At 35.4% G+C, this 14449-nt stretch overlaps 1 protein-coding gene across 2 annotated transcripts in view; it reads left to right on the forward strand.

Moving 5' to 3' along the window:
* GAS2 (growth arrest specific 2) overlaps positions 1-14449 on the forward strand; it is a 121726-nt gene that overhangs the window by 13723 nt on the left and 93554 nt on the right. The window lies entirely within an intron of this gene.

Consider the following 14449-nt stretch of genomic DNA (forward strand, 5'->3'; position numbering starts at 1 on the left):
CATGTATAGTTTCTTTATGATTACTGAACTAAAATTCAAACAAAACTCAAGCTCCCTAAAATAATGCATTTTTTTTACAGCTCTGTACTTACTTTGGAGATAATATTTTACATCACTCTGTGAAGTACTGTATGCTATATACAAAGCCCCTCCATTATATTTTCCATCTTAAAAGCAGCTCTTTGAAAGTGTTAGTTAACGCAGTGGTTCCCAAACCTTGCTGCACATTGGAATCACCTGAGTGTCTTTAAAAATGATTCAGACTGGGCTCCTGTGCCTGAACATCCTGATTTAATTTCTGTGGGGTGCAACCTGGGGATTGGGATGTCTCCAAAGTTCTGCAGGTGATTCTCATGGGCAGCAAAATTTGGGAACCACTGTGTTCATCTTTTTTTTTCTCTATCGGATAGATGCTAAGTGATCTGTGGAAGATCACCAGGCTAGTAAGTGACAGAGCAAGAATTTGCTGTGGACCTTCTTTTTCTAAGCCTCTCATTTTAGCGCACTGTGTGTAGTATAGACATGAAGAGATAGATCATTTATGAACATGCTTATGTCACACTTAGTGTGAGGACGTTAGGAAACCAATAATTCTTTTGCCGTGCTTTCCATTGTAATGAGACTCTATCAGCTGACCGAGCAGAAAACATAATGCCTAATAGGAGGACAATTTGTATAGAAGGTTCACTGTGAAATAATTAACAAAGAGGAAAAAACTGCTGGGTGCAAGATTGTTTTGAGATCATTATGTTAATATTGCATTGGTCCTGAAACTTCTATTTAAATTGCTGGTTGTTGAGAAGAGAGACCGTTACTTCAATGCCAAGGTCTTGAGCCCTGCATAGTAACAAAGAATAAACAACTCTACAAAGGCTGGTGTAAGGTTTTCTTGTTTTGTTTTGTAAGCTTATGTTTTATAAAACAGAAGCTGAGATCTCCAAATAGAATTGTACGGCCATCAGCTGTAAGAGAACCCCCAAAGCATTAACCTATAATTTAAAGGCTTTGTTCTTGGGCACATTTTGCTTGGGTTTTAGTTTTGTTATTTATTAATTGGACATGTCTATCTTTGATTTCCTTACCTGTAAAGTAGGAGTAATAATTATGCATATATACGTTCCAGAAATCATTGCACAAAGAAGACTTTAGAAAAATATTATTTCCCTTCCCTATGTGAAAGAGTTAAGAGATCCTGATGAGAATTTTTGATTTGCTAGAAGAAACTAGAAGAAAAAGATGAGTACTTTGTAAATATAACTACTCATAGTTAACACGATATATACAAATAGGTGTATCTTTTCTGTAAATCTCCATGAGAATATGTAATAGAATAGTTATGGATCAGGATTTTGATAGCTGTTTCTCCTTTGAAACATTCATTTCAAATTATATCATTTTTATAATACAACTATAAAACATAAAAAAAGAAACAAATTAAGTTTTCCTTTCAAAGTGAGTAAAAATAAAGCAAGGTCTTATTAAACTTGAAATACTTCCTTGACTCTAAGCAATTTGTTTAATTAAATATAAAGTTCAAATTTATTCTGATTATAATAAATATATTTTAGTATAAAAACTCAACTGGTAATTGAACAAGTGTAGATTTAAAAATACCCTTTATGATCTCACTTTCAGTGCTCAAAAAATCAAATTTAATTTGAGTTAGAAGTCGACACAATTACTCTTGACTGAATTACCTTCTGTGTCCTTGGCAGAATTTATATATTTTACAACTTACTTCCAACAATATGCAGCTTAAATCAAAATAGCATATGTCTTACTATATGAAAAAAGTGCAAAGAAGGTTAGTTTTCCTTTTTTACATTTTATGAAATATTTTTCAAAAGATGAGAAACCACATGGCTAATACTTCATTGCTATTACTGTTCAATTACTGTTCATAAATATAATTTTGTCAATCTATCCAAGTTTGATATGAGCAGTTTCATAAATCAAATATAATTTTGTTTTCAATCCATCTTTTGTCTAAAACAGGAATAGATGTTATATGAAACTGTACAGTATTTTGCTGTTATTAAATCTAAATTTAAACAAGAATAAATTCACTAAGACCCAGGTAGTTAGGTTGACATTGAATATTTCCCATAGAAAAACAAGGAGGCTTTCAAATTGCATATGAATAACCTATGGGTTACAATATTACCTGATTGTATGTGTGTGTAATTATTTTCTACCTTGGCACTTTAGAATCTAGGAAAAACAATAGTGGTAAAGACTGATAAGTTGGTTAATACCTTTGCTGAATTAGTGAAACTGTTACATTTAGGGAGATATTAAAACATAATTACTTTTAAAAAAATCAACCACAAACTTGATCCCTTCTTAAGTCATGTCACAGGAAGTCCTTTGTAATTTTCTCCTAGCACTTAAATCTCACATGTTCGTTCTCATAGCAATATTTTTACTTTTCCTAATTGATATTTAATTTGGAGATTTTATAGCTATGTAAACACATTCAGATGAGTAAGTTATACTTGGTACATGTGAAGTATGTCTGTGTTAAGAGTGACTTAAACAATCCTAATACTTGCAAGCCTATTTAATAAATATGTTAGACAGTTTACATCTTTAATATTTGAGTTATAAATCCATGAGTTATATCCTATTCTGGCTTGATAACATATCTCAATGAAAGTAAATGATATCCTATGATTCTTTCTTTCTAGGCATCAATAATAGATCAATAAAAGTAGCCTCTCTCTGTTTGTTAGCTATAAGTAGTAAATCCTAGCCTTTGCATTTTTTCACTTTGCATGGAAGCAATGCAGAAATTTCATAGAATTAAGCAATAGGTAGGTAGAAGTATTTGAGACTCACGTGCATCAGTTTAATGTATAATTTGGTTTTGATTAACTCATATATACCACAATATGATTAATTAAGTCTAACTATAAATGTTAATATTCCTGGAGCTGAGGACCTTAAAAGGCAAAAATCTAACCAAAACAAATCTTTCCAATATCATATCGGGGTAAGAAAACCAAAATAAGTGATAAGTCCAAGGTCATATTTTATGTTTTTTGACCCTTAGTTACCTGACTCAAAGTTAGCATCTCCAATCAGGACAGAATAATTGTTACCTTGATATATGAACTTTCACTTCCTGGTCCGGATAGTATTCAACTGTAGGAACCCCTTCTTATTGTGTATTTACTTTTCTTTTAACACCAGCCATCTTGTATACTTGCTGATTTGTATACAAGATTCTCAACGACTGGGGCATCAATATGGTGCCAGTCATTCAAAGGGTTCAACCTCTCTTTTTCTCCTAACATTCCTTTCCATTTGTCTCATTTATCTTGACAGTCTCTGCCCCAGGCATCAGAGTTTTCCTGGGTTAAGAGCTTTCTTTGACTTCAAAGAGCCCTGAATGGTTAGATCAGTTTTGAAGCACAAGAAGGGAAAAGAAAAGAAAAGAAAAAAAAAAAAAAAAAAAGAAGTTCTGTTAGCTAGTAGAATGCTACATTATGCTCCAAGGAAGGAACTGAACATTCACCATCTAAATGTAGAATCCAGGCCTTGTTTGAGGGAAAGAACATCCTAGTCAGATAGAATGTCCATAGTACATTTGCCCATCAAGAATATCTAGTTCTCAGGGCGCCTGGGTGGCTCAGTTGGTTAAGCGTCTGACTTCAGCTCAGGTCATGATCTCACAGTTCGTGAGCCCGAGCCCCACGTCGGGCTCTGTGCTGACAGCTCAGAGCCTGGAGCCTGCTTTGAGTTCTGTGTCTCTGACTCTCTCTGCCCCCTCCCCCACTTGCACTCTGTCTCTGTCTCTCAAAAATGAATAAACATTAAAAAAAAAGAAGAATATCTAGTTCTCTGAGCTGTAAGATAACACTACCTCAGGATGTCTAACCATCAAGGAATTAGATAAAACATAGAGATTTGAGTTTTTCCCTTCAAAATCGATAGCATGTTTTGTTTGGAGAACATCTTACTTATCAAGATTGATTTCAGAGAAATCCAGAAAAGTGTGTTTACTGCTGAAGCCTCTGACAGAACAAGGAAGTATGATAGAAATGATCAAAGGTTTTTCTTGAAAAGAAAATCTCAGCTGTGATTAATATAGAGTCATCTATATCTGGCTGTACAACTAAAATAATTGTGTATTTCTTAAGAAATTCATGGTTTTTAAATACAAATGTAATGCTAGGACTAGGACTAAACCAACAGAGTGAGTCATGATAAATGGAGGGACTAAAGGTGTAATGATGTGGACATAAATGTTTTTTTTTCTTTTGAGTTATTTTGCTGTCTGGGACTGAGAGGAAAAGGAAAAAAAAAGTCAGGGATAAAATCCAATTACTCAGGATTTAAAAAAAATACAAATATCTTCAAATTTTAAATATATAAAGGTGAATTATTTACCAATATAAAATTAATTCCTTGTCACCAATTTTCTAAGTCCTTGATCACCAGGAAAATCTTAATCAGAGGCCATGAAATATCTTGCTGAGTTTTTTTTTTTTTTTTTTTTCTCATTGGGGGTATTTCTGTTCTAGACCATCTTACAGGGTTATGTCTAAGTCAGGTTTCACTGCCATAGCAGTAAGTGTTGATGAATCATATAGAATGTTAGGAAAAGAAGCTCAACTTTTTTTTCTACCCATAGTCAAATAGTCATAAGAGACTTGATACTCAACTTGATCTGGGTTGCTGTATGTATGGACTAAGGAAAACAAAAGCAGCAATATGAAAGAATGGGTATAATTGGGAGTGAATGATGTACTTATGGAATTTACCTGTATCTTAAGGCCTAATTGAACGAATGCCATATGTGAGAGAATATCTGTAAGTGATAGAATATTGGTGGGCACCACCGAAAATGTGGCCAAGTTGATTATCTGGCACTAAGTTCATAGTAAACATTTCAAGTTCTATGGTCCCTGGTGTCCCAAGATGGAGATTCGACCTCCATAAGACAACAATAGCAAGTTAGGAACATGTGCATAGTATCCTTTACATAGAAGGCAGTGTTCCGACATGGCTCCTACTGCTGGATCCAGAAACTTCATTTAGTTAACAAAACCCCATCCTGAATTGTCACGTAACTTATCCCCTAGAGCGCATGTATTTTATGAAGCCATCTAGTTTGCCTGCTATTCCTGCTCTGTAACGTCAAGTCAGCCAAATACCGTGGACCTAGTAGAAGAATGTGTTGTGTGATGTTGAAATGTTCCTATAGTTTAGGTTTCAGAGCCTGAGCCGATATACAGGATAGTAAAACACTTCTGTTATTTTTGTCAAGTGTATGCAAACAGCTTCTGGAATTTTCTATGTTTCAGGATTAAGAAAATTGCATTTCCAGACCAAGAGATGCATGCTAAGTACTAGGATATTTTCTAATATGTATACTTCAATGGAAAGACCAAATCTGGAACAGCAACTCGATTGACACTATTGATTCATTATAATATCCCTGCTGTTCCCCATGTCCCATCCATCTTTCATATTGGGAATTGAATGGAGGTGTGATAGAAATCACTTTTCTGGCAATGTTCAGGTCACTGATAGTAGCATGAATCTCTGACTTTTTCTAAGTTGTGACATTTTATCCCATATGTTAGGGAACAAAAATTATGAAAGTTGCTGAGAATATCCTTGCCAATTATATATTCATGGAAAAATGTAAAAATAGCTTCTATATGTTCAAAGGCATAATAGTCATAGTGTAATTTAGGCTTAGGTCAAAATCCATCTGTCACTTGATCCCCATGCATAGCAAACTCTTCAAGTCCCTTTAAAGATTAGAAGGAAGCTTTATAGGAAAGACTTGAGATCATTACTCCTTTCATTCAATGGGCCCTGGGTCTATAAATTGGCTGTAGTCTAAGAACTAGGCCATCAGAAAGATTCTCTTATTGTGTTGCTGTTGCTGTTTCTGTTATACAACGCCAAGAACTTAGGAAGTTGCCTTTCAATTTTCAGCTAAAGGCCTCATGATTAATAAACCACATTCAGATCTCCTGTGGGGCAGGTTATTCTAAGAGATTTGATTGGCCTACTTTGTATGCTAGCAACCATATCCACCTTGCCTATGAAAGTGCTACCATGTATTTCTGCCACCCTGAGAATCCCCATTCACATTAATAAGAGAAAGCTCCTGTCACCAGCATCCTCTCTCTGAAGCGAAAAATCACATTAGGAAATTAGGGAACTCTCCTCACCAACCTGTTCTTCATATCTTAGCGAAAAATAGAGCATCTTTGGGCCCCACTGAGTGACACTGTAAAAAGTTTGCTTCGATGAGGTCCACATTACAAATTGCATGCTGCATTTCTTTTCCAAGGTTTGAATTCCTTCCCCTGTATTTTACTAAGTGATTTCTGGCCTTTTATTGTCATTTAGTGTGGGCTAGCATCACATCTACGTTTGTGTCAGCAAATCTAGCAGACTATTAACGGGATCATCTGTGGCTGTCCACGTTAGCACACCGAATTCTATTTAGTGCAGTTAAAGTGCATTAATTCTGCCAAATCTCAATTTACATCCTGTTCTCCTCAGACTAACACTCCAAGTCTATTACATTAATAAAGAAAAATCCTGCCATAATACACTTAGTGGCACTCAAGATTTTAAATGTATGTTGAGATACATAACTGGTTGGCCAGGGATTCCTGTGTTGGCTAGGAGTTATGCTGTGAGAGGGATCTAACTCCATCCTGATCTAGACTGCAGTATTTTGATACCTGATAGAGATCATCAGCTCTGACTATGGCTAGCTGAGATTTGAAGAACAGAGCAATGGTACCAGGAATGTTCAGGTTAATTCGTAGTCCTTTCTTAGCCTGGTCCAGGAGAATACCAGAGGTAGGGGAATCCACCATGTACCTTCCCCAGTTCCTGAGAAGGAGTGCTTGCTGTTTCATCCCAGCTTACCCCCACTCTTTATGTCTCTGCCACTCTCCCAAGATAAGAATGTCTAGCTGTGTCCCATTTGGAAACAGAAAACTGGTCAGGGGACAGGAATTAAGCAAAGGACAAGAGCCAATACCAAATGCAAGTCATATTACTTGAATTATTTCTATCACAACTATCCTGTGGAAAATTATTCTGCATGCAAAAGCTCACATGTAAAAGAAACTCGACAAATTTCTCTAAGTGGGACAACAGAATTTTAGTAGTTTTCAAAATTTATGGCATTTATTAATAATGAGTTATGAGACTGAAAGATTATTCTAAACTGTTAAAAAAGATTTCGTTTTGCTTAATCATGCTAAAAGAAAGACCGGGTTATCTTTCTATTCTCTCTGTGAAAAGATTTCCAAGTTACTGTTTGTGAAGGAGCAACCAGAAAGTATAAATAAAGCCAAAATCTATAAGGAAAAGTAAAATAGTGTTCTGTCAGGCAGTTAATTGATTAAGATATTATATTCTTTTTCTCTGATGGTTCCAGTGTTTATCCTCTTTAAAAGTTGTTTGTTTGTTGGGCCTTATTTTATTGCCCTAACTAAACATCTAATTCCCTATCTAAGTTTTTGTTCATAACCCTGTATTCTTTTTCATTAAGAGGATGCCAAAATAGTGTAAGCTTAAAAGCCCACAAAAACAGTTTATTCTCCATAAAGAGAATGCTAGTTTTCCGTTCCAGTATTAGCCTCAACACCAATTCCAAATATCCCATAGTTTTCTAATGCCAAATGCCTGAACTTTACTCTCTGAGACTAAAGAAATAAAAACCGATGGCTTTGGAGGACCTAGGATTTATACCAACTCTGAAGGTTATAAAGCGTGGATACATGGGCATTCACTTCAGAGTACCATTATTAGAATGAATCATTTTAAACACTTTTAGAGAGCTCAGCTAAATAGAGTGGTTAATTGTGTGGACTCAACAGGCATACTTTCTGGGTTTAAATCCTAACTCCACTGTTAATTAGCTTGGGAAAACTACTTAATTTCTCTGTGCCATAACATCCTCATTTGTAACCATGTAGCTAATAATAGTACCTAACGTATCAGTTGTTATGGAGGCTAAATTTAATATACATAAGCACTGAGTAATACCTAGTATACATGGGTGCTCAGTAACATTAAACTATTAAATCCATTTATCATTTCTCTCAAGTTTCAAATGTTAGCAAGAGGGAGTTTGTTTAGTGTGATGAACAGTCAGCTGTCTGACCAGGTCATGGCTTCACCTTGATTGATGTGTTCTCAGACTGAATAAAATGAGATAGGGAATATTTCCTAAAGAAAAGGTAGAGGGATCTTGGAAAAGTAGAGATGTTTTTAATATTTATGGTTTCCCCACCTGTCGGAGTACCTGTACTATATTGTTATACTTAGTTTTTTGCTTACCTTTATCCCTTTACTAGACCCTAAGACCCTTGAGAACTGGGTTAATGTCTTATTTGTATGTAGGTCTATCATAAAATCTGGCATATAGGTTTTCAGTAGATCTGTTTTTAGATGAATGAATAAATGAATGAATGGGCCAATATAGATATTTACTTGTAGATCCAGAATGCTGTTGTCAGTGGGTTTTAGCAATTCTCGATTTTTAACCCGAAGACTTTTGTCACCAAGTTTGAAATTCCTCCCTCTGCTGGTTTTGCTTCACTCAAACACTTTGATGTTCAAAATCATAAGGCACAAAGCTGACGTTTTAAGTAATGGGGAAAATAGAGAATCGGAGAATTTTGGGGTGGTTCAGGGAAAGAAAAAGGATCTGAGGACATTAAAAGTGCTGACAAGATATTGGTGAAGTAATAGACCATGGAGGTCTAAGTTAGTAAGGAAGTTCTGGAGGAGATGGGTCATTTAAGTTAATTGCAAATGAGATTATGTAGTCACACACTATGTTATATTATTTGAGTTCAGAACATTATCTAAAGGTAAAAATGATGACAAAAAATGAGCATATTAATATCCCAATGTTTTATTCCATTGAAGGATTACTTTTTAAGACCTGTTTATAGTGTTTGCTGTGGTTTGAATAAAATATAAAATATAAAAGGATAATAAAAGGATCAGATGAGTGATAACTAATGGCTTTATGAACTTGCTTATCATTGATAATTAAGAAAAAGAATAATTTTAGGATCTTTCATGGACTAAGTTCTCAAGGGGTACTTTTGACCTGAAATAAGGTACTACTAGAATAATTAAGGGTTGTGTCTTTCAATGACTGAGGAGCTGTAAAGATATAATCCCTGTGGAGGTGGGTTTTTTTTTTTTTTTGCATCTTTTTCTCAATAACTGCCCCTTTTGTCCAATAAAATAGTTGGTGAGTGAAATGGGAATATAAGAACCATTGTTTCTTTTCAGAGCCCTAATTAGCCATCTACCAAAACACTCTTTAACAACCAAGGTAAAAATACAGTTTCTGTAAAACTGCAGGAGGGAGTCAGAGAATTCCAGTGCGTAAGAACAACGAGCAATAAACGCTGGTGTCAGCTTTCCAAAAAAATGTGTTATTTTATTAACTAAGGGTTAACTCAAAAAGGAGATAAAAATGATCATGGAGCAGAGCAAGTTCATCATTTTAACAACCTTAAATAATAGAGAATAGTATGAACTACAAATATTTTACAATAACTGAGTCCTATTTCTTTTTTTCTTTTTCTTTTTTAATGTTTATTTATCTTTGAGACAGTGAGACAGTGAGAGAGAGAGAGAGAGAGAGCAAGGGAGGAGCAGAGAGAGAGAGGGAGACACAGAATCCGAAGCAGGCTCCAGGCTCTGAGCTGTCAGCACAGAGCCCAACATGGGGCTCCAACTCACTGACCAGATCATGACCTGAGCCAAAGTTAGACCCCTAACTGACTGAGCCACCCGGGCGCCCCTATTTATATATGTTATTTTAAAAGTTGATATATGATTGATGAGTATAAGAGCTCTTGTTAGAAACAAGAGATGACATTATTTACTGTGAATATTTCTGTGCGTATGTGTCATTGGTAATAATGGTTGTGATGTAAAGGTAGACAGTCTTCTCAAGGAATTTACTACCTATTAGGGAGAAATAAGATGCATGTGGTATTATATAGATTTTTGAGATCAAGCTCACAAAATGATTTGAAAACAAATTAATTTTAAGCAGCCACAGTTTAAATAAAAGAAAGGCAATATTTATCATGTGACTGAATTTAGAACAGAACTTAAAGCATATAGTAGTATACATTGAAAAGTTTTCATGCACAGAGTTGTTTAAAATTTTTATTTTGAGTGTGTCTCATCTGCTGTCTAAATCAAAAGGTATACCAATTAAAAACCATATCTGCTTTATAAAATAGAATGGCCATTGTGCTTAAGCCTACTGCAATGATTTTAAGTGGATTTCAGTATATTAATTTGATTGTTCCTACTACCCATACATTATTATTACAGCTTTTTCCTCTTTTATTATCACAGAGTCAAAATTTAAACTATTCTCATTTGGTTGTCCTCAGTAAATCATAGAAGAAATTGCCACTTTCCCTTATATATATATAACTCCTTCGGTGGGTGGCAAAGACAGCCAATGTCTAAGCCAGGTGGGCTGAAGTTTTTTGGGAATTACCTAAAACAGTATAAAGTTTGTTGAGATGTCTGTATGATGAAATTAGAAGTGGAACGATATTATGGGTTTACATACTTAAAATTATTTGGACAAGCATACAGGGCTCGCTAAATGGAATATAACCAGGTGCAAAGCATGGGATTAACCTTTGTGACAACACTCATGTTTGAGATGGTTTTCTTTTTATGTATAAAGAAGCAAATGAAAAGAATCAGAATTATTTTAGAATTTCCCTCAAATTACAAGAGAGTAAAATATACCCTACCATTATCATATTTGGCTCCCTACTTGTGTTCTAAACCAGTAGTTGCCAACCTCTTAATGAGCAAGAGTGAGTCACTTTCCCAAATCCTAAGCTTCTTTTCTTATTGGAGTTTGCTTCTGATGAGCTAAGAGATGTGAAGGGGTATTTCTAGCCCTATTCAGTACCCTGCCAAGAATCTCCACATTCCAGAGTGAGGGGGAGAAGAGAAAGACAAGGTGGCAGCACTGAACTTAGAAATTTGCCAGGTTTCAGAAGCTATATGTTTATGTGAATCTGCTGATAAATCGCCCTCCTTCAAAACTGCTCAGCGGTTCTTTTCTCTCAAAAGTTAAAACTGTCAGCTATTGTTTGGTAGTGTAAATAATGGTTGCATTAAAAGCATACGAAGCATAAGACTAAAAATAAAACATGTCGAATTGAAGTTCCAAAAACATGAAAAAAAAACAAAACAGATCTGGCTTAGAAGAAGCAGTACACACACACACACACACACACACACACACACACACACATTTTTTCATCTACATAATTTCATAACATCAGCAGAACATTGCCCCCGAGCGTAAAAGTAAATCTGATCGAATTTTTCCACAGTGACATCATCTTTTCCACTTATAGGCTCACATCCTGCATTTAACCGCATGCAGGCACATGGGCAAGGCGTGTAACTGGGGAACTGTTTTTCTGATATTTGATAGCACTGACTGTGGCCACTGCTGTTTCAAAGCACTGTGGATATAGAATACTATGTCAGGAAAAGTCACTCTCACCATATGGAAAATAGAAAATTAATTACTTTAAAATGAGCTGTTGCTAAATGCTTTGGAGAAATTCTGGTCCTTTAAACAAATCAATAATGAATATGCATGCCATTTCTTAAAGCAGACCATTTACAGGTTTTATAACAAGAACATTTTTAAGGGGCTGTAAATTCGAGGAAAAATGTTCCTTTTTAATTTGAAAATGTCTGAGGATTGCTAGATGATTTAAAATGTAAGTACTCACCATATGTGTGTGTGTGGTCCAAGGTATGTGGTACTGGTGCATTGCAGAGTAATGGCATAATGTTTTCTAGATGAGGTAATTGAGTTTATAGTATGTAGAGCTCTCCAACTGTATAAGCTTTTAGGAGCTGCCTACATGAATACCTGCTATTGTTTTGCTTAGCAGTTTGAAAATGCATTACATATCATGCATGGAGCTGTCTCGTATGTGTTTTGTGTTTATACCGCTTTGCTGGTCATGTCTGATTTCCCACAGGCTGTTTGTCTAATGGATGCTCCCTGTAAGAAGTAATAATGCAGCAATTCCTGTGTCTTGAAGCCAAAACTAAAATAGAAACAAAACAAAGAACTTAGCTCTATCTACAATTGTTAAAAAGAACGAAACCTCTGAAGTAAAAAGGAAGAAACGAATCTTTTTTTCTTTTTACATTTATTTATTTTTGCTAGGGAGATACAGAGCACAAGTGGGGGAGGGGCAGAATCCAAAGCAGGCTCCAGGCTCCCAGCTGTCAGCACAGAGCCCAGCGCGGGGCTCGAACTCACAAACTTTGAGATCACGACCTGAGCAGAAGTCGGACACTTAACTGACTGAGCCACCCAGGCGCCCCAGGAATCTTTTTTTTTTTTTTAAAGGTTTATTTTATTTTGAAAGAGAGAGGAAGATTGAGAGAGACAGAGTGTGAGTAGGGGAGGGGAGAGAGAGAGGGAGACACAGAACCAAAGCAGGCTCCAGGCTCTGAGCTGTCATCACAGAACCTGACACAGGGCTTGAACTCAACAAACCACAAGATCATGACCTGAGCTGAAGTTGGACGCCTAAACGACTGAGCCCCCCAGGTGGCCCAAGAAGGGAATCTTAAAATGGGAGTGAACTGACTAAATTCTGAATAAGTCTAGGGAATTTCTTGAGAGGCAGTTTTGTACTAGGTGTTATAAAGGCCAATAAGTCACCGACTCTGCCTTCTAGGTCAGAGACAATTATTTTTGTATCCTGCCTTCTTTAACCATTGGGTGAGGCCTGCCGATCCTTTTTCATGATGTTTTTAAATGCATGACATTAAGGATTATAAAACACAAAATAGAGGGTATCAACATTTTTTGAAATATGGTTACTACATTATTAAAAATAAATATTAAAGCACAAGCTAAAAAATAAGCAATGTGTTTGCTTATTTTTATTAATCTGGCATTGGTTTTGAAAATACTGTAGTTTTTTTAAAAAATGTATTTCAATTCTATTGTAGTTAACATACACTGTTATATTAGTTTCAGGTGTACCATGTAGTGATTCAACAGTTCCATCCATTACTCAGTTCTCATCATGACAAGTGTACTATTTAATCCCTTTCACTATTTCACTCATCCCCCACCCCCCACCGCCCCTCTGTTAACCATCAGTTGGTTCACTCTAGTTAAGAGTCTTGTTTTTGGGTTGCCTCTTTTTTCCCCCCTTTGTTCATTTATTTTGTTTCTTAAGTTTCATATATGAGTGAAATTATATGGTATCTATCTTTCTCTGACTAGCGTATTTCACTCACCATTATATCTTCTAGATCCATCTGTGTTGTTGCAAATGACAAGATTTCATTCCTTTTATGGCTGAGTAATAAGATTCCATTGTGTGTATATATATATAAATATATATATATAATTTATATATTATATAATATTATATTATAAAATATATACAATATATATATTGTATATATGTATATATATATACAATATATTATATTGTGTGTATATATATATATATATATATATATATTATTTACAATACCCAAATTATGGAGGCAGCCTCAGTGTCCACTGATAGATAAATATATATCTATCATATTTATATATATATACCACATTGTTTCATCTATTTATCTATCAGTGGACACTGAGGCTGCCTCCATAATTTGGGTATTGTAAATAAGGCTGCAATAAACACAGGAGTTCATATATCTTTTCAAATTACTGTTTTTGTATTCTTTGGGTAAATACCTACTAGTGCAATTACTGGATCTTAGGGGAGTTCTATTTTTAACTTTTTGAGGAAACTCCATACTGGTCCTCAGTGGCTGCACCAGTTTGCATTCCCAAACAGTGCATAAGGGTTCCTTTTTCTCCACATCCTTAACAACATTTATTGTTTCTTGTGTTTTTGAATTGACATTGAAAATCATTAGATCAGAGGGGTACTTATATTTTTAATTTTTTGAGGAACTTCCATTCTGTGTTCCACAGTGGTTACACCACTTTGCATTCCCACCAACAGTGAACAAGGGTTCTGAAAAATACTGTAGTTTTAAAGTATAAGAGAAAGTAAACTTAGTATTTCAGGTATACATTCTAGACATTACATTCATAATAAAAGTATATTGAAAATCAGAGGAGAGGGCAGCCTGGGTGGCTCAGTCAGTTGAGCATCTGACTCTGAATTTTGGCTTAAGTCATGATCTCATGGTCATGGGATCAAGCCTCCCATTGGGCTCTGCACTGAGTGTGGAGCCTGCTTAAGATTCTCTCTCACTCTGTCCCTCTCCCCCACTCTCACACTCTCTCTCTATCTCAAAAAAAAAAAAAATTAGAGGAGAGTAAAAATAAACATAATATTTTGCTCACCTCAAGTTCATGGTCTTCCCAGACCAAGAACTTATTCTGGAT

Source organism: Lynx rufus, unplaced genomic scaffold, assembly GCF_022079265.1.
Source record: "Lynx rufus isolate CCGP_SWC_20201006 ecotype Redwood Valley unplaced genomic scaffold, mLynRuf1.p SCAF_9, whole genome shotgun sequence".
Lineage (NCBI taxonomy): Eukaryota > Metazoa > Chordata > Mammalia > Carnivora > Felidae > Lynx > Lynx rufus.